The sequence below is a fragment of the Electrophorus electricus genome, chromosome 15, assembly GCF_013358815.1.
Source record: "Electrophorus electricus isolate fEleEle1 chromosome 15, fEleEle1.pri, whole genome shotgun sequence".
NCBI lineage: Eukaryota > Metazoa > Chordata > Actinopteri > Gymnotiformes > Gymnotidae > Electrophorus > Electrophorus electricus.
Window position 1 is genome coordinate 10,459,217 of NC_049549.1, and position 26,510 is coordinate 10,485,726.

At 46.3% G+C, this 26,510-nt stretch overlaps 1 protein-coding gene across 3 annotated transcripts in view; it reads left to right on the top strand.

Moving 5' to 3' along the window:
* The first annotated feature begins 24,652 nt into the window (after positions 1 to 24,652).
* The window catches only part of slc8a2b (solute carrier family 8 member 2b), an 80,112-nt gene continuing 78,254 nt past the window's right edge, over positions 24,653 to 26,510 (top strand). For all 3 annotated transcript variants that reach the window (XM_035534139.1, XM_035534138.1, XM_035534141.1), the window contains exon 1: positions 24,653 to 24,812. The gene's annotated coding sequence lies outside the window, so the exon portion shown is untranslated. The remainder of the gene's footprint in view (positions 24,813 to 26,510) is intronic.

The following is a 26,510-nucleotide window of genomic DNA, read 5'->3' on the forward strand; positions in this document are numbered from 1 at the left end:
GTGCATGGTAAATATAAAGCTCAATTACAGCAAAGTCATGAGGTAATAATTGACCGTGAAGTGCTCTAGCAAGCAATCAGGCTGATACATGGCCAGTACAGCGTAGAATAAACCGCCGCGTCTGGCCACACTACTGACGCACTGCTCCCATCTAGTGGTTACATATGGAACTCATTTACGAAGCGCCTGTGTTGTCAATGGAAAATGGGAAAAAAAACATTTTCTACTATTGTTAGTAATATGAATGCCTAAAATTGACCACGAAGTAAATATTTAATTGCAAAACACATTTAACACATCTAAAACTACAGTACTAAACTTACACCATACCTACAGGCATGTATACATAAAAGCATATACCTCAGTGCAAAATAAACAAAAGCTAGACTTTGGTGCTACAAAACAGTTTCAAACAGCATTTATGTTCCCATTAACCTATTTGTGCATAGCATGTTCAAAGTACAAAGAGGATATTTTCAATTGGTTTCACACTTCTAGCTCTGATCAAAGTTGGGAATTTGGGGAAATATGGACATGCAAAAATGTTTAACTTATAATTTCCCTGATATTCTCTGAAGCTGACAATGTCATGGCTGTAGTGGAGACATCTCAGCATTAAGCATGCATCTGTGGTCCTGCTCTGCAACACTGCTCCATTGTGGTGGATGTGTGTTCTGCACCAGCCTGAGGAAACATGCGTGAGCAGCAAATGCAAACAGGTGCAGGCTGTAGAGAACACAATAAACCTCAGGGCAGTATTTGCAGTAAAGAATGCTGGGGCTTTTCTGGTACACCCTGTCCATTGAGCAACAAGTGTCCATTCAAGGGTGAGTGGGCCTGACCCACAATCTCTGTTCCGGTCAATCCCAAAGGTGTGCGATGGCTCTGTGGGGGGTCAATCAAGTTCTTCAACACCAAACTCACCCAATCATGCCTGTATGGATCTTGCTTTGTATACTGGGGCACAGTCAAGCTGGAACAAAAAAGGGCCTTCCCCAAACTGGTCCCACAAAGCTGGAAGCATACAACTGTCCGAAATGCCTTAGTATGCTGAAGTATTAAGATTTCCCTTCACTGGAACTAATGCACTTAGGCCAATCCCTGAAGGACAACCCTATAGTGTTAACAATCCCCCACATAACAGTTGGCACAATGCAGTCAGGCAGGTAATATTCTCCTGGCACTCGCCAAACCCAGACTTGTCCATCAGACTGCCAGATAGAGAAGCATGATTTGTCACTCCACAGAACACGTTTCCACTGCTCCAGAGTGCAGTGGTGGTGTGCTTTACACCACTCCATCCAACTTTTGGCATCGTGGGCATTCAACGCTTTGCATTGTGCTTTGTGATGTAAGTCTTACATGCCTTACATCATGAAAAACCATCCCATGAGGCTCCCCATGCAGTTTTTTGTGCTGATGTTAATACCAGAGAAGACTGGGCAACTTTTATGTACTATGCTCCTCAGCACTTGGCAGCCCCACTCCGTAAATTTACGTAGTTTTCCACTTCATGATTGAGTTGCTGTGGTTCCTAAATGATTCCACTTTTCAATAATACCACTCAAATCTGATCGTGGAATATCTAGGAAGAATGAAATTTCACAAACTGACTTGTAGCAACAGTGGCATCCTATTACAGTACCACACACAAATTGAGTGAACTCGTTAGAAATGTTTGTAAAGACAGACTGCATGGCTAAATTAGATCATCTAGACAGTTCCCAGGCATGACAAACTGAAGAAAATTTTTTTTCAAAATCAAAAGAAATTGTTTTAAATTATATTTATTTTAAATTTCCCATAATGGCTTTCATTGGGCAGTAGTATTGATTGATCTATTGATTGATTGTATTGATATTGCTGTTGATGCATTTAATCTGGTTGCCTGACTCCAGTTCTGGATGTCTGCTCAGTTCTGTAAGATCTGCTGATCAGCTCTTTCACTGCTCAAAACCTAATGCAACTCATTAGCTAAATACGTAGTGCTTTAAGAGCTGAATCATATATTTTAGAACAAGCAAAAAGGCTGAATTGTCTAGTTTGTGTGTGTGTGTGTGTGTGTGTGTGTGTGTGTGTGTGTGTGTGTGTGTGTGTGTGTGTGTGTGTGTGTGTGTGTGTGTATTACATTTAAATACATATACAGTCAGACACCACTTTTACAAAGTACAAAAGTATAGGGTTGCTAGATCATGAATACACTGAAGGCAAGTTACATTCACTACCTGTGTATAAATAGAACTGAACTGAACTGAATTCAGATAAAAACATGTTAAATCATTGTTAACATGGTTTGGATTCCCTGTATAAATTAATCCACATATTAGACATAATATGAAAGTTAAAAAAACTAAGTGAACAGTGTTGACAGAACCCTATAAGAGGACGGTATGAAAACAGACAGACACACACACACACACACACACACACACACACACACACACACACACAAACACACACACACACACACACACACACATACACAAAGAAGAGGTCTGATGTAAGATGCTCAATAGCAAAACCTTGTGATGGCAGAAACATTGCAGTCTGGGCAACAGTGTAAGAGGCTTGAGGGCACAGAATGAGAGCATTTTGTTCTAGGTCTGCTTAGGCTGAACTTCTATCACTGACTCTCCACTGGGTCCCTTAAGCAAGTTGAGCGACTCTGCTGCTCAGCTGTTTTAATTTTTTTAATTAGAGAGTAGATCTAAACGAGAGGACATGAAGAAAATCTCTCTCTAAGAAACTGCTTGAGTAAGAAACAAAAACTGTTGAAACAGTGTTACTGTGGCCAGAATGTTGCCAGGCGGGTTGTTTTTTTAGCCACTTGCTCACACTGTGTGTGATCACAGACGGCATAAATATTACCTGACTACAGAAAGGCTTCTTATAATCACACTGTTTTCTTTCTTGCTTACAAAATTGGTCTGTAAACGTCAATATAGTAATGGAGTGATCGATCGTTTCATTTTCTGAAAATGTCTCAATCCTGAAAAAAAAATATGAATGCACATTCATTAGCAGTTCTGGGGTATAAAGCAGTCAGTGGCGATTCTACAGTCTGCCGAGGCTCTCTGAAAAAATTGAGTGGACTCAGGCAGGGCCCCCTTTAGGGAATTCAGGTCTCATACTGTCACTGCAAACTTTGCACATTGCCACTGCTATAGTTTAAGTTTGTCAGCCCTCAGGGGTCCCCCACCAGCCGGGGCTCCAAGCAGTTGCCTGCCTTGCCTGATGGCAAGCAGCACCTCAGCTAGCAGTGTGTACTGTCACCCTTCTCTTTTTAACGATTTCCGCCAATTAGTTTGTAAGACCGTTATTTTTGTACAAGGGCAGCCATGGATCACCTCTTTGCTATGGTTACTTAGGAAGAAAGTAAAAGAGGGAGCACTAAGCAAGAGAGAGGAAGAGAAGGTATAGAAGAAGGAAGAGAAAGAGAGTTGGCAGATAGGAAGAGAGGGAGCAAGGAAGAAAGGAAGAGGGAGTGGGGGAGAGAGACAGAGAGTGGGAGTGAGAGAGAGAGAGACAGACAGTGGGAGTGGGAGAGAGAGACAGAGAGTGGGAGTGAGAGAGAGAGAGAGTGGGAGTGGGAGAGAGAGACAGAGAGTGGGAGTGGGAGAGAGAGACAGAGAGTGGGAGTGGGAGAGAGAGACAGAGACAGTGGGAGTGGGAGAGAGAGACAGAGAGTGGGAGTGAGAGAGAGAGACAGAGAGTGGGAGTGGGAGAGAGAGACAGAGACAGTGGGAGTGGGAGAGAGAGACAGAGAGTGGGAGTGAGAGAGAGAGACAGAGAGTGGGAGTGGGAGAGAGAGACAGAGAGTGGGAGTGGGAGAGAGAGACAGAGACAGTGGGAGTGGGAGAGAGAGACAGAGAGTGGGAGTGGGAGAGAGAGACAGACAGTGGGAGTGGGAGAGAGAGACAGAGAGTGGGAGTGGGAGAGAGAGACAGAGAGTGGGAGTGAGAGAGACAGACAGAGACAGTGGGAGTGGGAGAGAGAGACAGAGAGTGGGAGTGGGAGAGAGAGAGACAGTGGGAGTGGGAGAGAGAGACGGAGACAGTGGGAGTGGGAGAGAGAGACAGACAGTGGGAGTGGGAGAGAGAGACAGAGAGTGGGAGTGGGAGAGAGAGACAGAGAGTGGGAGTGGGGAAGAGAGACAGAGAGTGGGAGTGGGAGAGAGAGACAGAGAGTGGGAGTGGGAGAGAGAGACGGAGACAGTGGGAGTGGGAGAGAGAGACAGAGAGTGGGAGTGAGAGAGAGAGACAGAGAGTGGGAGTGGGAGAGAGAGACAGAGACAGTGGGAGTGGGAGAGAGAGACAGAGAGTGGGAGTGAGAGAGAGAGACAGAGAGTGGGAGTGGGAGAGAGAGACAGAGACAGTGGGAGTGGGAGAGAGAGACAGAGAGTGGGAGTGGGAGAGAGAGACAGAGACAGTGGGAGTGGGAGAGAGAGAGACAGTGGGAGTGGGAGAGAGAGAGAGAGACAGACAGTGGGAGTGGGAGAGAGAGACAGAGAGTGGGAGTGGGAGAGAGAGACAGAGAGTGGGAGTGGGGGAGAGAGACAGAGAGTGGGAGTGGGAGAGAGAGACAGAGAGTGGGAGTGAGAGAGAGAGACAGAGACAGTGGGAGTGGGAGAGAGAGAGACAGTGGGAGTGGGAGAGAGAGACGGAGACAGTGGGAGTGGGAGAGAGAGACAGACAGTGGGAGTGGGAGAGAGAGACAGAGAGTGGGAGTGGGAGAGAGAGACAGACAGTGGGAGTGGGAGAGAGAGACAGAGAGTGGGAGTGGGAGAGAGAGACAGAGAGTGGGAGTGGGAGAGAGAGACAGAGAGTGGGAGTGGGAGAGAGAGACAGGGAGTGGGAGAGAGAGAGACAGTGGGAGTGGGAGAGAGAGAGACAGACAGTGGGAGTGGGAGAGAGAGACAGAGAGTGGGAGTGGGGGAGAGAGACAGAGAGTGGGAGTGAGAGAGAGAGACAGACAGTGGGAGTGGGAGAGAGAGACAGAGAGTGGGAGTGGGAGAGAGAGACAGAGACAGTAGGAATGGGAGAGAGAGACAGAGAGTGGGAGTGGGAGAGAGAGACAGAGACAGTAGGAATGGGAGAGAGAGACAGAGAGTGGGAGTGGGAGAGAGAGACAGAGAGTGGGAGTGGGAGAGAGAGACAGAGACAGTAGGAATGGGAGAGAGAGACTGGGAGTGGGAGAGAGAGACAGAGAGTGGGAGTGGGAGAGAGAGACAGACAGTGGGAGTGGGAGAGAGAGACAGAGAGTGGGAGTGGGAGAGAGAGACAGACAGTGGGAGTGGGAGAGAGAGACAGAGAGTGGGAGTGGGAGAGAGAGACAGAGAGTGGGAGTGGGAGAGAGAGACAGAGAGTGGGAGTGGGAGAGAGAGACAGACAGTGGGAGTGGGAGAGAGAGACAGAGAGTGGGAGTGGGAGAGAGAGACAGACAGTAGGAATGGGAGAGAGAGACAGAGAGTGGGAGTGGGAGAGAGAGACAGAGAGTGGGAGTGAGAGAGAGAGACAGACAGTGGGAGTGGGAGAGAGAGACAGAGAGTGGGAGTGGGAGAGAGAGACAGAGACAGTAGGAATGGGAGAGAGAGACAGAGAGTGGGAGTGGGAGAGAGAGACAGAGAGTGGGAGTGGGAGAGAGAGACAGAGACAGTAGGAATGGGAGACAGAGACAGTAGGAATGGGAGAGAGAGACAGAGAGTGGGAGTGGGAGAGAGAGACAGAGAGTGGGAGTGGGAGAGAGAGACAGAGACAGTAGGAATGGGAGAGAGAGACAGACAGTGGGAGTGGGAGAGAGAAACAGAGAGTGGGAGTGGGAGAGAGAGACAGACAGTGGGAGTGGGAGAGAGAGACAGAGAGTGGGAGTGGGAGAGAGAGACAGAGAGTGGGAGTGGGAGAGAGAGACAGACAGTGGGAGTGGGAGAGAGAGACAGAGACAGTAGGAATGGGAGAGAGAGACAGAGAGTGGGAGTGGGAGAGAGAGACAGAGAGTGGGAGTGGGAGAGAGAGACAGAGACAGTAGGAATGGGAGAGAGAGACAGAGAGTGGGAGTGGGAGAGAGAGACAGAGAGTGGGAGTGAGAGAGAGAGACAGACAGTGGGAGTGGGAGAGAGAGACAGAGAGTGGGAGTGGGAGAGAGAGACAGAGACAGTAGGAATGGGAGAGAGAGACAGAGAGTGGGAGTGGGAGAGAGAGACAGAGAGTGGGAGTGGGAGAGAGAGACAGAGACAGTAGGAATGGGAGAGAGAGACAGAGAGTGGGAGTGGGAGAGAGAGACAGAGAGTGGGAGTGGGAGAGAGAGACAGACAGTGGGAGTGGGAGAGAGAGACAGAGAGTGGGAGTGGGAGAGAGAGACAGAGAGTGGGAGTGGGAGAGAGAGACAGAGACAGTGGGAGTGGGAGAGAGAGAGACAGTGGGAGTGGGAGAGAGAGAGACAGACAGTGGGAGTGGGAGAGAGAGACAGAGAGTGGGAGTGGGGGAGAGAGACAGAGAGTGGGAGTGGGAGAGAGAGACAGAGAGTGGGAGTGGGAGAGAGAGACAGACAGTGGGAGTGGGAGAGAGAGACTGAGAGTGGGAGTGGGAGAGAGAGACAGAGAGTGGGAGTGAGAGAGAGAGACAGACAGTGGGAGTGGGAGAGAGAGACAGAGAGTGGGAGTGGGAGAGAGAGACTGGGAGTGGGAGAGAGAGACAGACAGTGGGAGTGGGAGAGAGAGACAGACAGTGGGAGTGGGAGAGAGAGACAGAGACAGTAGGAATGGGAGAGAGAGACAGAGAGTGGGAGTGGGAGAGAGAGACAGAGAGTGGGAGTGGGAGAGAGAGACAGAGACAGTAGGAATGGGAGAGAGAGACAGAGAGTGGGAGTGGGAGAGAGAGACAGAGAGTGGGAGTGAGAGAGAGAGACAGACAGTGGGAGTGGGAGAGAGAGACAGAGAGTGGGAGTGGGAGAGAGAGACAGAGAGTGGGAGTGGGAGAGAGAGACAGAGAGTGGGAGTGGGAGAGAGAGACAGAGACAGTAGGAATGGGAGAGAGAGACTGGGAGTGGGAGAGAGAGACAGAGAGTGGGAGTGGGAGAGAGAGACAGAGAGTGGGAGTGGGAGAGAGAGACAGAGAGTGGGAGTGGGAGAGAGAGACAGACAGTGGGAGTGGGAGAGAGAGACAGAGAGTGGGAGTGGGAGAGAGAGACAGAGAGTGGGAGTGGGAGAGAGAGACAGACAGTGGGAGTGGGAGAGAGAGACAGAGACAGTAGGAATGGGAGAGAGAGACAGAGAGTGGGAGTGGGAGAGAGAGACAGAGAGTGGGAGTGGGAGAGAGAGACAGAGACAGTAGGAATGGGAGAGAGAGACAGAGAGTGGGAGTGGGAGAGAGAGACAGAGAGTGGGAGTGAGAGAGAGAGACAGACAGTGGGAGTGGGAGAGAGAGACAGAGAGTGGGAGTGGGAGAGAGAGACAGACAGTGGGAGTGGGAGAGAGAGACAGAGAGTGGGAGTGGGAGAGAGAGACAGAGAGTGGGAGTGGGAGAGAGAGACAGAGAGTGGGAGTGGGAGAGAGAGACAGAGAGTGGGAGTGGGAGAGAGAGACAGACAGTGGGAGTGGGAGAGAGAGACAGAGAGTGGGAGTGGGAGAGAGAGACAGACAGTAGGAATGGGAGAGAGAGACAGAGAGTGGGAGTGGGAGAGAGAGACAGAGAGTGGGAGTGAGAGAGAGAGACAGACAGTGGGAGTGGGAGAGAGAGACAGAGAGTGGGAGTGGGAGAGAGAGACAGAGACAGTAGGAATGGGAGAGAGAGACAGAGAGTGGGAGTGGGAGAGAGAGACAGAGAGTGGGAGTGGGAGAGAGAGACAGAGACAGTAGGAATGGGAGACAGAGACAGTAGGAATGGGAGAGAGAGACAGAGAGTGGGAGTGGGAGAGAGAGACAGAGAGTGGGAGTGGGAGAGAGAGACAGAGACAGTAGGAATGGGAGAGAGAGACAGACAGTGGGAGTGGGAGAGAGAGACAGAGAGTGGGAGTGGGAGAGAGAGACAGACAGTGGGAGTGGGAGAGAGAGACAGAGAGTGGGAGTGGGAGAGAGAGACAGAGAGTGGGAGTGGGAGAGAGAGACAGACAGTGGGAGTGGGAGAGAGAGACAGAGACAGTAGGAATGGGAGAGAGAGACAGAGAGTGGGAGTGGGAGAGAGAGACAGAGAGTGGGAGTGGGAGAGAGAGACAGAGACAGTAGGAATGGGAGAGAGAGACAGAGAGTGGGAGTGGGAGAGAGAGACAGAGAGTGGGAGTGAGAGAGAGAGACAGACAGTGGGAGTGGGAGAGAGAGACAGAGAGTGGGAGTGGGAGAGAGAGACAGAGACAGTAGGAATGGGAGAGAGAGACAGAGAGTGGGAGTGGGAGAGAGAGACAGAGAGTGGGAGTGGGAGAGAGAGACAGAGACAGTAGGAATGGGAGAGAGAGACAGAGAGTGGGAGTGGGAGAGAGAGACAGAGAGTGGGAGTGGGAGAGAGAGACAGACAGTGGGAGTGGGAGAGAGAGACAGAGAGTGGGAGTGGGAGAGAGAGACAGAGAGTGGGAGTGGGAGAGAGAGACAGAGACAGTGGGAGTGGGAGAGAGAGAGACAGTGGGAGTGGGAGAGAGAGAGACAGACAGTGGGAGTGGGAGAGAGAGACAGAGAGTGGGAGTGGGGGAGAGAGACAGAGAGTGGGAGTGGGAGAGAGAGACAGAGAGTGGGAGTGAGAGAGAGAGACAGACAGTGGGAGTGGGAGAGAGAGACAGAGAGTGGGAGTGGGAGAGAGAGACTGGGAGTGGGAGAGAGAGACAGACAGTGGGAGTGGGAGAGAGAGACAGACAGTGGGAGTGGGAGAGAGAGACAGAGAGTGGGAGTGGGAGAGAGAGACAGAGACAGTAGGAATGGGAGAGAGAGACAGAGAGTGGGAGTGGGAGAGAGAGACAGAGAGTGGGAGTGGGAGAGAGAGACAGAGACAGTAGGAATGGGAGAGAGAGACAGAGAGTGGGAGTGGGAGAGAGAGACAGAGAGTGGGAGTGAGAGAGAGAGACAGACAGTGGGAGTGGGAGAGAGAGACAGAGAGTGGGAGTGGGAGAGAGAGAGACAGAGAGTGGGAGTGGGAGAGAGAGACAGAGACAGTAGGAATGGGAGAGAGAGACTGGGAGTGGGAGAGAGAGACAGAGAGTGGGAGTGGGAGAGAGAGACAGAGAGTGGGAGTGGGAGAGAGAGACAGAGAGTGGGAGTGGGAGAGAGAGACAGACAGTGGGAGTGGGAGAGAGGGACAGAGAGTGGGAGTGGGAGAGAGAGACAGAGAGTGGGAGTGGGAGAGAGAGACAGAGACAGTAGGAATGGGAGAGAGAGACAGAGAGTGGGAGTGGGAGAGAGAGACAGAGAGTGGGAGTGGGAGAGAGAGACAGACAGTGGGAGTGGGAGAGAGAGACAGAGAGTGGGAGTGGGAGAGAGAGACAGAGAGTGGGAGTGGGAGAGAGAGACAGAGACAGTGGGAGTGGGAGAGAGAGAGACAGTAGGAATGGGAGAGAGAGACAGAGAGTGGGAGTGGGAGAGAGAGACAGAGAGTGGGAGTGGGAGAGAGAGACAGAGACAGTAGGAATGGGAGAGAGAGACAGACAGTGGGAGTGGGAGAGAGAGACAGAGAGTGGGAGTGGGAGAGAGAGACAGACAGTGGGAGTGGGAGAGAGAGACAGAGAGTGGGAGTGGGAGAGAGAGACAGAGAGTGGGAGTGGGAGAGAGAGACAGACAGTGGGAGTGGGAGAGAGAGACAGAGACAGTAGGAATGGGAGAGAGAGACAGAGAGTGGGAGTGGGAGAGAGAGACAGAGAGTGGGAGTGGGAGAGAGAGACAGAGACAGTAGGAATGGGAGAGAGAGACAGAGAGTGGGAGTGGGAGAGAGAGACAGAGAGTGGGAGTGAGAGAGAGAGACAGACAGTGGGAGTGGGAGAGAGAGACAGAGAGTGGGAGTGGGAGAGAGAGACAGAGACAGTAGGAATGGGAGAGAGAGACAGAGAGTGGGAGTGGGAGAGAGAGACAGAGAGTGGGAGTGGGAGAGAGAGACAGAGACAGTAGGAATGGGAGAGAGAGACAGAGAGTGGGAGTGGGAGAGAGAGACAGAGAGTGGGAGTGGGAGAGAGAGACAGACAGTGGGAGTGGGAGAGAGAGACAGAGAGTGGGAGTGGGAGAGAGAGACAGAGAGTGGGAGTGGGAGAGAGAGACAGAGACAGTGGGAGTGGGAGAGAGAGAGACAGTGGGAGTGGGAGAGAGAGAGACAGACAGTGGGAGTGGGAGAGAGAGACAGAGAGTGGGAGTGGGGGAGAGAGACAGAGAGTGGGAGTGGGAGAGAGAGACAGAGAGTGGGAGTGAGAGAGAGAGACAGACAGTGGGAGTGGGAGAGAGAGACAGAGAGTGGGAGTGGGAGAGAGAGACTGGGAGTGGGAGAGAGAGACAGACAGTGGGAGTGGGAGAGAGAGACAGACAGTGGGAGTGGGAGAGAGAGACAGAGAGTGGGAGTGGGAGAGAGAGACAGAGACAGTAGGAATGGGAGAGAGAGACAGAGAGTGGGAGTGGGAGAGAGAGACAGAGAGTGGGAGTGGGAGAGAGAGACAGAGACAGTAGGAATGGGAGAGAGAGACAGAGAGTGGGAGTGGGAGAGAGAGACAGAGAGTGGGAGTGAGAGAGAGAGACAGACAGTGGGAGTGGGAGAGAGAGACAGAGAGTGGGAGTGGGAGAGAGAGACAGAGAGTGGGAGTGGGAGAGAGAGACAGAGACAGTAGGAATGGGAGAGAGAGACTGGGAGTGGGAGAGAGAGACAGAGAGTGGGAGTGGGAGAGAGAGACAGACAGTGGGAGTGGGAGAGAGAGACAGAGAGTGGGAGTGGGAGAGAGAGACAGACAGTGGGAGTGGGAGAGAGAGACAGAGAGTGGGAGTGGGAGAGAGAGACAGAGAGTGGGAGTGGGGGAGAGAGACAGAGAGTGGGAGTGGGGGAGAGAGACAGAGAGTGGGAGTGGGAGAGAGAGACAGACAGTGGGAGTGGGAGAGAGAGACAGACAGTGGGAGTGGGAGAGAGAGACAGAGAGTGGGAGTGGGGGAGAGAGACAGAGAGTGGGAGTGGGGGAGAGAGACAGAGAGTGGGAGTGGGAGAGAGAGACAGACAGTGGGAGTGGGAGAGAGAGACAGACAGTGGGAGTGGGGGAGAGAGACAGAGAGTGGGAGTGGGGGAGAGAAACAGACAGAGTTCATAGATGTGCATGTATTGTATAGTAGCATTGCAACATATTGGGATTTTTCATTACCTTACAACATGTGGTTTGTTAACTTTTTGTCTAATACTACTATAAGAGGGTTAGTGCAAGAAAATGGAAAGTCAGGGTTAATTATGTGGTCAGAGGTGAGATGTTGGTATTTTCTTTTGTAAAATTTAATTGTAGTAAGACATTTTAGGATGTCTAATTTCAGCACAACATGTAGCACAGTCAATTTGCTCAATCCAGTACATTACCAAAGAATGAAAGTTAATAGTTGGAGTTCAGTAAAGGCTTGTATATTGTGTTCCAACAACATCTCTCTCACTAATTCTAGTGTGAAATATTTGGTAAGATCACTCTGGAGAATTTGATGTGTCATCAGTACGCACAAGCCAAATGCAGTCACATTGGGTTAGTAATGTTTTTGATTATCGAGGCTGTGATACTGCATAGTAATAGATGTTCAACAATTACATAACTATTCTTTTCACCATCATGTAACCTCTGGCTCAGTAACCTGCGCCAAAACATTTGCAAAGTCAATTCCCGACACTCAGTGGAATAATTAATTTATCTTCTTAGCCATTGCTTTTAGATCAGCAATTATACGTGATGATCTAATTGGCCGAAGACGTTTATTCTAACCATTTCACTCCTTTCGTCACGCTTTCCTCGCCGGACTCAAGCCAATAGTCACTACACTACCCACAAGCCCCTAGTTCGGGCCAGGTCACCTGATTATAAGAGTCACGTGTTACTTGTTAGCCCGCATACGCTCACCTATATAAGCCCTGTTTGTCCAGCCACTCATTGCGAAGTGTCGTCTGCCTGTCTTACGATGCAGATCGTTAGTAGACATATTTGTTATCGCTTATCTGGTTGTTGTTCTCTTTATGTAGGTTATACATTACATGAAAATGGCTACCATGAAACCATGGGCGTCACTTTGCTTTGAGAAGTTAAGAATGCGGATAAAAGAAAATGCGGACCGATGTTACACTGAATACCGCTGCCTCTCAAATGCGTAATCGGGTCCTCGGGCACACGCTTTTACTGGAAAGTAATTAGCGCTGGTACTGAAAGGAAGGGGTTCACGAAAGAGTTATCTCCGCGTTTGTAAAGCCTATGGGCATACACGTACGAGTTTCAGTTTATCTTGATAAAATGTCTTTTGTTTCACGAAATGTCAGTTGTGCCCGATGGGTATCTCGGCAAACCAAGCATATTATTACTGGAATTATTGTTGAATAAATGAAGCAGACACCTTGTAGAGGAAACAACAAGTGGTCGGGACATCATCCATTTCATAAATTGGTGGTCGCCTGCGTAAACGATGCCTATACGTAACACAGTATTAGGTGAAGCCCGGACCTCTGGCTTGTAACATGACCTCACGCCACAAAATCTGTAGCTAGTCCGCAGCCTGTGTAGTCCCCATCCCCTTCCTAGATGATCAAAACTAAACCTTTATGACACAGAGACAGCTTCTTACCCAGAGATGTGTGCTTGCTAAGAAGAAGACTGCACAAATCTGTCCTACAGTGACATTAACACTGAAAGCCAGCACAGCACAAACATAGCTTTACGCAGCACAGATCGCTCACCGTGAAGGTCAATTACCACTCGATCTTCAGTTTGCTAGAGACTGTATTCTGTTTTGCTAAATCTGTACTTGCTAAAAAAGTGAAATCCTCATATACTGTTCAGTTGTTTCATGTACTTTGTACATTGTACATAAGAGCATTCTTTATTAATACTGTTTTGTTGTTTAATTTGCATGTCAATTTGCCTGTCAGTATTGTAATTTGCATGTCAGTATTGTAGTGTTAACGACTCCTCTCGCACTCCAGAGTGGACCAGTCACTCTGCCGTCCTGGCTGTACTCTGGCCCGGGACCAGAGTCATATGCCTGTAAAGAACCGTGGTGTCTCTGACCCAATAGTGCACCTTCTCCCAGAGTCTCATCCACCAAAAGCTTCTTGAGATCGAGCATGGCCACCGCAAGGAAATCCAAAGCAGGTATGAAAGAATCCTGTACAGGTGCAAGCCAGAACTTGTGTTCTTGGGTCAAACACCCCATCATGACCGGTAGCCACATCATCCTTCTTTCTGTCAATTCAGCTGCTGGTGATGAACTTGAGTCGGGTGCTCTTTGGTTCCCGGCCACCTGGCATGCCATTCTCAGCGTGATGCATGAGAGCATGCCAGGCCATAGCAGTGACACTGATGAGCCTGTGTAAGTGAGGGCAACTAGCTGTTTTCTGCCTGCGCTAAACTCAGTCCCGAGTCTGTGGCGGCAGCAGATCTTCCTTCAGAATCTGCGGCAGCAGAAATAAAGACTAAGCTAAACTAAATGTACACTATACAGATACTATACGGGTCAACTATTTAAAACGGCGCATAAAAACATTAATTTTAAACTAAATCAATTTCACCCTAAGTAAAATCTGTGTGTGTGGTATTCTGGGACTTCTTGCTGTGCCCCTTTCTGCTCTTTGACCTGTCCATAGCTCAGGTTCAGGGGCAGGCGTGACAGTGTACATGGGTTAAAGTGAACTACTACTAAGACCATTCTCTTGCATGGCTAATTAAAACCAGTTCTGGACATTTACACATCATTTTAGGAAGTATGTTACTAACCGAGTAATCAATACAGACTGTTTCACCTGGACTCTGGTAGATGGGGGGCTGTAAGTAGCAGGCCCCCTCATGCTGTCCTCTGTTGGTGTGGCCGTGCGCTGTCTGAGGAGGGGCCCCGTTGATGATGATGGTGCTTCGGGGCCAGCAATAACCTCTCGTTATGAAACCCTTCCACCCATGATGCATGAACACATACCCCAAACCCACTCTGCACAATGGGATCCTAAGGGTCCCAGGGTGGTTAAGCAATAATAAAGACTGTAGTGTGGAATTAATTCTGTTTTAAGGCATGCACAGAAGGACTGCTGCCCACATAGAACTCTCTTTCTCTCTCTCTCTCTCTCTCTCTCTCTCTCTCTCTCTCTCTCTCTCTCTCTCTCACACACACACACACACACACACACATTTTCCTTCCCATGTGTGCGTCTCTGAGTGATATGGTGATCATACAGTGTAACCTAGATTATGTACCTCTTTTTATTACATGAAGAATGTTAAATCATTATTTTTTTCGTTTCTTACACACACACACACACACACACACACACACACACACACACACACACACACACACACACACACACACACACCCACAGACACATACACACACACTCATTCACACTCATACAGATACTCATACACACTCTTCAAAGCTAATATCAGATCCTCCCTCTCGAGCCTACAGCATGTTTTGTGATGTTGATGTTCAGCATCATTTCTTTATCCTGCTCAACATCATTTGACCCTCTCAAGTTCCAAAATATTTGATCAAGATTTTATTTTGTGTGTCTGTTTTGTGACCACTACTAGGCAACTGGTGTTAAATCTATAATTTCTCCAACCCACAGTATTTAACATATTTTATTAAAATTAATATAGTCATAAGCATTACAGTGCATTACATTATATTACCCACAAGTTGTTCTTGAAACCACCTAAAGACAAAATCTATATATACATAATATCATGCCCTGTGTACATAATGAAAATAAAATTATTATGATTATGAATGGCTGCTACTTCATTAAACAAAAAATGATGTAAATAAGGTCAAAGGAAAACCCACAGTGGTCTGTGCCTAAGGTATCATGGTGGAAACAACTGAAGACCTCATTTCACTGAGAGGATATTGCCCATGTCTTGTATTAACATTATTTCATTTGGCATTTGAGTTTAATTACAACATACCTGCACACACAAATAAAACCCTTAAACACTTTGCATGCCACCATAAAATATCAAACAAGAAGAGGAGAAGGGCCTTGAAAATGTCAACACTACTGTCCTTAATGAGATTTTATGCCTATCCTCACCCATGATACGTGAACAGCCAGCAGAGGTGGGTAGTGGGAAGGTTGAGGAGGAGCTCTGGCAGGATAACCTCCACTGTGGACCATACCACTGACAGCCAGCAGAGGTGGGTAATGGGAAGGTTGAGGAGGAGTTCTGGCAGGATAACCTCCACAGTGGACCATACCACTGACAGCCAGCAGAGGTGGTGAACGTCATAGCAGGACCAAACAGATGAGCAAACGAAGCAACACTGTAACACATCACACATGACTTAGGCACCGCCGCAACACATCACACATGACGGAAGTTCAGACGATCCGGCCCCTAGTTGCAGGTGGGAACACTGAGAGTCACAGCCAAGTGACAGGCAGTAATGCAGTTTTGACAACCCCAAGTCCAAACGAGAGGAACCACAGAGAGTGGTGGAAAACAACCACAATTCCATCTCACAAATGTGGCCATTTGAATTATTGAGTGAACTACCGAGTCAAGCAGCCAGGAAAACGAAAAGGTAAAAAAACAGACAATGCCAGCCTACTGAGGGAAAGGGTGTGATCTGGTGCTGCTGCTGTGTTGTTTTGTTATTGACTCTGAGAAGAGCTCCCCTTTGACATGTGTGATCATCCTTGGACCCAGTCTCAGCCTGAATGAAGACAGGAGCTGACTGAACAGACCGACCAGTTTATGGATTCTTCTCCACTGCCTGCAGAAGAACAAACAAAATCTAAATTCTTAAAGGAATTATGGCGATTTATGGCTATGCTGCATCCTGTCTTTTGGCTTCTACAAGGCCCTGGGCTACATTTCAAAGACTATCAGATAACATTCTCAAGCTCCAGCAACAGTATATGGCTCAGATGTTGTTTACATTACACAGAATGTGCAGAAAGCGCAGAAGGTCTGGCAGAACAGTGCAGAAGGTCTGGCAGGGTACCATGGTTCTGGAGAGCCTGCGTGAGGCTACTCTAACTGCAAAGCCCAAACGCTCAGTATATTGGATAAATCTTATGTTATAAGATTTGGATTGTTGAGGTCAGAGGAAAAAAGAGCAGGAGCTGTCTGGAATGCCCTCTGTCCAGGAAGCACAACTCAGATCCACATCTTCCTGGTGTACTGTTGTCAGTTGAGTAATGTATTTCACTTCTGTAAGTGCTCATCTTCCTGTCTAAAAGGGTTGACTAAAGAGGAAGTATTGGCTCTTCATGCTCATGACTGACCATAAACTATTTACATTTTACATTTATGACATTTAGCTGACACTTTTATCCAAAGCGACTAATAATTATGACCGAATACAACTTGAGCAACTGGGGAGTTAAAAGTCTTGCTCAGGGGCCCAACAGTGGCAATCTGGTGGTGGTAGGGATGGAATTGGCAACCTTCTGATTACTACTCTATTACCTTAACCACAGAACTACCACTGCCCCTATAACAAAGGGCATGAGTCAAGGACACTGGTCAATGAGAAGGTAAAACATTGTCCTGGTTTGCAGCAGGGAAATGCTATGGGATTTCCTCTTTTTTTTTGGGGGGGGGGGGGGGGGGGGTAATATTGGATGCATATTACTTGTGTATTATTTCATGTGGGTTCTAATGTACAAAAATCAATCATTACCTCTGTCCTAATGCCATCCACTATGTTGTACTCCACCCCCACCCAACTCAAATTGACAATTCAAATTATTTTACCAAGATTTAATTTTGTTTTTTGACCACTGGCAGGCTACTTGTGTTAAATGAATTATGTCTCCAATTCCCAATATTTAACATATTTTATTAAAATATATAATATAATTGCATACTCATAAGTATACAGTTACATCACCCACAGGTTATTTTTGAAACCAGCTAATTATACTATCTATACATGCTCCTATCTGAAAGAAAATTGTTACATTATACTCCCTGCATACACAAAGCAAATAATATTATATGAAGATTATTAACAGCTGCTATTTTATTAAAAGAAAGCTAAACCCAGAGTAGTCTGTGGCTAATGTAAGGTATCAAGGTGGAAGCTGAAATGAATCCATGATCAGATGTCATCTCACTGAGGAGATATTGCGAATGGATTGCTTTTACACATTATTTAGTTTGGCAGTTCTATTAAATTACAATAAGCACACAAAGATATAAACCCTTAAACCCTTTGCACTCCACCATGGAACATCCAACAAGCAGAGGTGGGTAATGTGGAGGTGGAGGCAGCATAACCTCCTCTGGGGACCAGACCGCTGACAGCCAGCAGAGGTGGTGGAATATGGCAAAATCCCCCCAGTCTAGAAACATGCTACACCAAAGCACTAATCATAGTAAGAACAAGCAGTACAGCAAACAACACAGCGCTGCAGCAAATCTCACATGATCTAAGCTGCTGTGTTGTTGACTCCAAGGACACTTCCCCCAACCTTGGAGCCAGTCTCAGCCTGAACAAAGGCAGGAGCTGCTTGAGCACATTGATCAGTTTATGGATTTCTTCTCCACCGCCCCCATGGGAACGAAAAGAATCAAAATTTTTAATCATCGGTACATGACTCATATGATGTTTTCATTGTATGGCAGTGTGGAGCACCGCATTATATCAGTCAGCCAATCACCAACTCCGACAGTGAAACAGCAGGCAGAGGGAGGAAGGGATGCCCTAGTTGATAAGTGGGCCGTGGAGGATCTGTAGTGTTATTTGACTGGATGGCCTTTATTTGACTAACCACAAAGCCCTATAATGAAAGACCTAAGTCAAGGACATGGGTCAATGGTAAAACGTTGTCCTGGTTTGCTGCAGGGAAATGCTGTGGGTGTTCTCTTCTAATTATTAAATGTTAAGTTGTTTTTCCAGTTCTGGTGTACAAACATCAATCTTGCCCTGTGTCACAAGAAAGTACATCCACTGTATTCTAACCTACCCCCCTACTCGACTCAAGCCCACATAGGACAAATGCAATTTAAAGGTGGGCTGCAGTGGGCTCAATGCTTAAAGTAAGTGTGTGTGTGTGTGTGTGTGTGTGTGTGTGTGCGTTTATGTTTGTGTTTATGTGTGTGTGTAGTTGTGGATGTGACTCCTGGCTACCTGTGAATGCCACACTGGATAACCAATAGACCTGTCCCACTTACCAGGACCATGGACAGCGGCACACATTGTTTCAGCACCATCCTCAAAAACAGCACCGTGTGACCATAACTGCACTGAATTAGCATAAAGACAACACATTAACCTGTATCACTACCAGCAGCCCAAGGGTAGCCTGGATAGAAACTCATATGTGTTCTGCATGACCCCCCAGTTTAGCTCTCCATCTGTTAATCTCATCATTTATTCCTGCCAGAATCTTCCTGGGGATTATGCACACAGCCCTCATCCTCTGTACCTATTAGAATGTTTTTTTAAAAAAACAAACTCTTTGGGGTTTATTGCACTGCCTGTTTACATGTTGTATTCATGCGCATCAGCACTGTCCCATCACACCACAGTGCTGAGACCCTGTGGGACTTCCAGATCAGGCGAACCAACCAGACAATAGATAAGGATCAGAAAACAGCAGTGGCAGTAGATGTTGCAATCCCATGTGGTGTCAACATCATAGACAAGGAATGTGGAAATGTAAAGAAATACCAGGGGATGAAGGAGGAGCTAGAGTGAAGGGGAAAGGTGAGGACCCATTTGGTAACAGCGTCACAAGCTCCCTTATACGGAAGAGTGGCTGGCCACAGACTCAAATGTCAACAGAGTTCTCAGCCCATAAAAGCACCACGTACAAAAACAGCAAAAATGAAAAAAAAAAAAAAAAACACACAAAAAACCCACTAATGCAAAGCTTGTGTAACATATATGATTGCACACTTGACATTGCACGATATATACACTGAATGGCCAGTTTATTAGAGACACCATCTAGTAGTGTGTTGGACCTTTTTTGGCCTTCAAAACCACAGCCATTCATCATAGCATAAATTCTAATAGGTGTTGAAATTGTTTTTCAGGAATTTTGGCCCATGCAAAAATAGATAGCTTCTTGTAGTTGCTGCAAATTAGATGGAGGTACTGACTGACATGCTCTGAATAGCCCGTTCTACCTCATCCCAGAAATGCTCTATAAGATTAAGAGGACTGTGAAGGCCAGGGAAGCAAGAAAGGGCCACTGTCATGTTCCTGGAAACAAACTATGACTATATGAGCCTTGTGGGATGGTGCATTGTCCTCCTGAACGTGTCCTTCTCCCATATAGTAAACAGCTGCCATGAAGTGATAAACCTACTCAGTCAAAATGCTTAGGTAAGAGCTACTTTCCAAACATCCATCCACAGGTATCAGAGGTCACTTAACAGGAAGGGGTAATCCCATCATGTTGCTTGACCAAATCCTCACTGTCCCATCAGCATGGTGCCACAGAAATCTGGATTCATCTGATCAGGCGATGCCTTTACACTGTGATCAGTGATTTATGTTTTGTGCTCTTTTGCCAACTGTTGTCTTGCTTTTTTGTTTCCCTTGGACAGCAGTGGCACTTAAACTGGTCGTCTGATGTTATAAACCATCCATGCTAAGGAATGTATTTGGCCGCAGTTCGCTCGAGTGCGCACCTCCTGTTCATCACAACAATCCTTGACATCCTCCTCTGACCCTTTGCATTGACGAGTTGCTTCTGTCCACAGGATCCCATTTCACTGGAGGTTTTTGTTCGATCATGTCATTCTCAGTATATTCTCCACACTGTTGCACAAGAAAACTTCACAAGGCTGGCAATTTTTTGAAATACTGGCTCTGGCTAGACTAGTACCAGTGACTATGTCTCATTCGAAGTCACTCAGATCACTCGATTTTCTCATTCTAATGTGAATTGAAACTAATCCATGGAAAATTTGGTCACATGATTTTATGCTGCAGTCCAGGGTCATGTCTAATTTCCACACAGGGAAGCCAATTGTGAAAGGGCAGGTATCTCTTATAAAGTGTATACTTGAAAAGGTATCCTGTTTGCATACCCTAAACCTTGTGATGTTGACAGGCTCGCATTGTGTGTTGCATTTGTAATTTGTTTATAATCTTCTAGTGCTTGAGAACGGAAGGAATAAGGTGAAGAATAAGGAGATCAGGAAAGCATAGAAGAGAGAGGAAAGTTGACTGGGGATAAGAGAAGAATATGTGAAGGATTATAGACCTTTCAAACTGAAATTAATTGCCCAAAGCTACATCTGCTTATGTCAACACATCTGCAAGCGGAAAAGAGCCTAAATTGCTGAGAGCATAATAATAAATTGAGAGAATGTTGCTGTTTCACACACTACATTTGATGTTGGTAAGGACACTCATGCAAGCAAAATCACAACTATGCTCTTGAATGTCTGCCTTTTAATGGGAACATGTTCTCTTTAGGGAATTTTAACACGGAATTGTCTACAAGAAAGTCATCATCTTCCAGGAGGACAAACTTGCTGTATTCCCACAACGGGTTTCGCCAGCCAAGGCACTCCTGTCTGTCCTATTTTCATAAAATTTCATTTTCTCAAAAATAATTTTAAAGAGGGGGCTGTGTCATCATCTATGATCATTTGCAAAAGCTCATCAGCCAAAGAAAAAAAAGAGATTGTGTTGTGATGCCATTGATTAATGGAAGGTCTCTGACATAAAATCTTCAGAAGCTATTGTTACCACACATCAAGCACTTTGAGCTGGTGGCTAAGACATGCACCATGGAGGAGTCGGTCTTCCTCCACACGTAATAGCTGACATGCATAGTAATTTAAAAACGAACTCACCTCATCCTTGCTGTGCACAAGAAAGGGGGCTTCATGATACATCTCACACATGCTATAGGAGTTATATTTCAAAGCCCTAAGCTTTTCTTTCCAGCATTCATTTGCTGACTCCAGGATTCTGACATGCATCCTGAAGACCAACCGCGACACGATTTGAATTATTCATTTATTCCGAGAGAGACCTTTCTTTCTGACAAGACTTCACTACACACAGCATGTGTCACTGTCGGCACAGTGACATCCAGCTTGTGAAATCTCACAGGGGTGTGAGGAGAGGCCCAAGCTGCCTGAGTGAAACAGTGCCGAGGATATTGCCATCCCCCAGTGCACCTCCCAGGCAAGCTGGGAAGCTCCATACCCAAGCTGGTGTCAGCTAAAGCAAGAGCTCCCACTATGACAAACACTGCCTAATGTTAGGTTCACCACTATGATGTTTTGCTAAAATACAAACCACTGATTAACGATTGGAATGGGTGACTTGGATTGAACACCATCTCTTACCTTGTTTTGAATGACAACCATCTGTGAGCAGCATCTGAGGCCATGCAATCTGGGACCAATTCAGAAACTGCACAAGCTGTGGTAAAACCAGTGTCCGGACGTAATGGTTAGCAGCAGTGCTAGGTAGCTTGCTAGACAGCATGCCAGCAGTGCACTAGGAGCTTGCCAGGCAGCAAGTTGCAAGACAGTATTGTGTTAGATGGCACCCTCTTTTTTTTTCTTTCTGACACAAGCAGGGACCAAGCCTGGTTGACTGACTCCAGGGGGTTTTAGCTGACCTGGCGCCCCGTCTGTGGCAGGAGCTGCATGGGGACCTTACAGACAGGGCACAGCAGTGGTGGAGAGAGCTATAGCCTGACCGCTTGGCTGTTCACGTCTTTGCTTCCTTACTTACATGCATACATACCTACATACATACAAACAGAATTATACGGGGAATATGCTGACTTCTTACAACTGGGCTGTGTCAAAACATGCACAACAGTATACAAAAAATGAAAAGCAAAAAAAAAATGTTAAAAATAACATGAATTTAAAAACAAAAAGCATTTAAGGTTAATGAAGCGGTAAAAGGTGTTGAAGTTTTGCACCAAACTGAAAGTCTTTCCAAACCAAAGAGACATTGTAGGATTTTTTATTTAGTCTTTGCAGAATCCATGATCATCAGGATAAAATTCCTCTTCATCCATTCCCAGCTCCAATATTCCCATTTCCAACTCCAACTCACAAGTTTATTCACAAGCTTATTTGGTCAAATATAAGAGCCTCTTCTCTTAATGTGAAGACTATTTCTAAAAAAAAAAAGCAAGATAAAAAAGTTTTGCATCAGTCTCCTAGGCACTTATGCAAGGCAATCTAGTGATTGGATTTCATACAACCATCAGCAATTTGTAGAATATGCCCAGAAAGCACAAACATCTACCAGCACGCACTCACAGTGTGTCTATGAGGATTTAAAAGTCTCTGTAGAACAAATCTATATGACTCAGATCTGTGACATTTGTGCTAGCATGACTCACCATAGCCGTATCCTCGCCGTTGTAAAACTGGAATGAATTTTGCCTATTTATATCCATGACATGCACTGCAGGAAAGTGTTTAGTTGTTGTTTGCAGTGCCATAACCTTTCTCTGTTTCCGTCATACAGCTGCTGTATTGTGAGAGCAGTGGTTCAATAAAAGACACTGGACTCCACAGGACCATTCTTTTGATCAGAGAGGCTAGAATGGTTGACCCAGACCAAGCATGATGTTCCTGAGATGCAGAGATGTTCCTTTTCCTGCATTTGCAGGATGCAGAGATGTTGTTTTTCTCTGCATCATGCAAACATCTCTTAGCAGGAACTACAAGGGTATCACCTTAGGGTGGCAGCTGTCTGGATGCTAGCAGTAAAAGATGTTACCCAAATAGGCCACTTGCTATCTAATGTAATGCTACAGTTTGGATTCAAGGTATCTGAAAATGCTCAGTGCCTGGAGCCAGACTCACTTCCCATGACCAAGAGATAAGGTCAGCACCACCGCACAATCCAGGTAAGACTAATCTCCCATGTGGTTGTATCAAGGGGGAGCTTATTGGAGGTTGTTGACTGTTACACTGCACCAGAGTAAGAGAGAAACGCACATCTCAGCTGCAAACCACGTAGGCCCTAGTGCACTGAAATAAGGGCTGAAACAACTGAAGGAAAATCTGCCACCGTACCTCAGCAGGGAGTAATCTTTTATGCAAGGTTTTTTAACCTTAAACCATCCTCTAGCTCTCTGGATTTCAATTATTGCTTTGGTAGTAATGACAGAAATAATATTAACTGCCAAGTGATATGTAGAAGGAAATTCTTATAATATGTAAATAGTGAAAACAAGATGCATTTTGATAAGCAAATATGTCACTTCATGTCAAATACATAATACAAGATCAATTACAAAAAAGAAAACAACCTGCTTGTAAATGTAACTCATTAGTCTATATCAAATATGAAATATAATCTGTACTGAGCCAACTCCTATGATGTCCAAATTTTTTAATCCATGTTCATATCTAATAAGCCCTGTTGGAGTTACTGAACAAGACATTGGAGTGTATTGCTTTAAAGGTCTGATTGTTTTTCTCAGCCCCAGAGAGTGGGAGAGTCAGAGATGTCATTTACATGAGTAGGCTTAACCAGGCCCACTCAGACACTCACACTGTAAAGGACAGATCTGGAAGATCAGCAAGTGATATACAGACTTCAGAATTAGTTGAAGAGAATAGTTGGTCCCGTCCTTTATTGCAAGTTAATGTTAACAACATTATTGAGGGACCCTCTGAAGAATGTCCAACACTCACACAAAGAACCCACATTTTTATACATTTTTCAGATGTGATTATGTATTCACCCCATCTTCTTTTGCATATTAGTGTTTGCATTTTTCACCATTATATCCAAACCATACATTAGCCAATATATGCAAACTGATATTTAGTACCCACACTAGTTGGAACCTGTTACCACTGCATTCGAAGAGAAGACTTCTCTTGACCTTATCCTAAAGAAGATTGTTTTTCTATACTGTCCTGAGCCTGATGGAGAGATAATACATCTTACACTGAGGTCTGCTGAAGCCTACCCAGTATCCTTTGCAGAAGTCTGCAGAGGCCTCTGCCCTGTACACAAATCATTTTAAAAGGACACAGAACCTCTATACTCCCTTATGTTTTATGTTATTAATATGTATAATTCAATGTTAAACCTCTTTTTACTGTAAACACTCTTTTTATTATCTCAATACTGAAGACCAAGAAGCAGGTTTGAAGCTTAACGGGCAGTTGTCAGTACAGCAGGCAGGAGAGGGCCTATGGACATTATGAATTCACATGATTATTATTATTATTATTATTATTATTAGGAGTGTTCCCCCCTTTAATGGTATCTGGCCAGAACACTTACAGCACTGTACCTGTGCAGCACTGTACCTTCAAGGAGAGCTCGCCTCTTGAATATATTCAAGTAAACATATGCCATGTATATATATTTGCAAAAAGGAATTTAGGAATTTATTAATTCATGATATGGGTATAGTCTCGTTTGTACTGGGTCATTATTTTTTTCCAGCGTAAGCTTTGGCGCTAACAACAATGCGCGTACTCATCACGTTGTACAACGCGCGTTCCTGAGGTCCCCTCCCCTCCCAGGACGCGCCTGGTTGGATGCTACTGAGTGCGAGTGGATGTTTTTACAGTCAGTGAGAGTGAATTACAACTGTGTGACTGCCAGTGCAACTGCGGAAAGAAAGCGAGCGTAAAAAAGCGGGACCGGTTTTCTGTCTACATAAAAGCACTATGTTTCTCGTGGCCGCGTCTGCATCGACCAACACGATCAACTAGTATATAAGGTAAACCTTATTCTTTACATTACTGTAACATTAGGGAATTGTTCTCGATGTAACGAATCTGTGCAAATATTACATCTGAACTTGTTCGACTGTCTCTATCTTGTTCGTTTGGAACTAATGATAAAAACAGACAGCCATTCAAAACAGAGCCTGTCCCATAAAAACACAAGAAGTAGTAGTTTGAATGCATGTTTCTGTGTAAAGAGCGCGTCACTGTTCGGTATTCGGTGTAATCTTTTAGAGAAGCGTGCACTATAAGAGGCGCTGCCGTTGTCTCTGCGAAGATAGTTAAGTTTGAATCGTGTTGGAACCAATGTGACCCTCATGAGAAAAGTCTCCCTGGTTAACATCCACGTGTCCAACCGTTGATATTATGATGAAAAATAACATTTCTTATTCTTGATTGTACTTTTCCGTTATAGCTGTCGACGCATTGCACCCAGCAGATTTTATTTGTTTAAATGTGCGGTGATCCCCTGTTAATTTTCACATGACTTTGAACGGTGATGCGTTGTCTGGTAATTTCGGTGATTTCGTATGTATATTATGTGTTTCTGTAAATACTTAGTTATATTTCCCGCCTTTCTATGGCAGACATGCAATATTCCATCTGAATTCAGTGCATTGTAATTGCTTATGCAAGACTACTGTATACGGGCACTCACATAGCCCCTTCATCTGTGAAACTAATTCGATTTTGACGCAGAATACCCACGGCCAGTAATTACATAGCAGTTTTGGAAATATCTGTAGACGTATTTTTCCGCACTTCTTAATTAACACGCTCAAACTGTAAGCTTCCTCGCGCGACATAAACGACCTTCACGCTTATTGATCGAATTTGATTGCTGAATGAAAAAAAAAAAAAAGCAAAGTACGACCAGGCACATTTGAGATGGCGCATTGATGTGCTGTGGGTGCGCGGCGGGCGCCTGATGAGGCTCAGATACGTGACGGGGATACACCATGCGCGAGGGCTTTCCTCGCGAAGCCTGTACGCTGCGGATGGATTCCCCCCCCCCCCACCCCCACCCTTCCGCGCGCTCTCTGAAGAGCTGCCCCTTGGTGTACAGTTTAGTGTACACGCGCCAACAGCGTATTTTCCTCGGCATCATACTAAAAGTGCGTGCCTAGACCGCTCAGAATAATTTAGTTCGCCAATCTTAAGGTATTCTTTATGTTCGTCACTCAGAAGACGGTCTGCAGACGTACGTAGCTAGTAAGACAGTAAAGGGAAATACGATGAGAAAAGGGGGAAAAAAGAAGATGGTGGGATCTCTTTTTTTTTTGTTGTTGGAATTTTGCATCTTCATTCAGAATTTTGAAAGCAGATCCCTGCCAAAGGAGAATGAGTGTGTTCGGCGCTCGCGGTCTCTGTCCAGCGGGCTGTCAGAAGCCTTGCAAATCCTCACTCACTGTCCGATCAGCTGACTCGCACACTCGCTATCCCTCTTTCACCTGCAAATGCTCTAGTCGCTTGGTTCATTCATTCATTCTCTCACTCATCAATTCTCTCGCTCCGTCTGCCTGTCTGAGGCTGCAGGCAGGGTGTGGCATAGTAACTCTCCAGTTCAGTCACCGAATTGTCTCTCCACTTTATCCTCCTCCATCTCCACCGGGGTCTGTCTCTCAGCTCCATCATTTGACTAATTACCTGCTTGGAAGCACAGGGATAAATTTTGTCAGATTTGCCTGGGC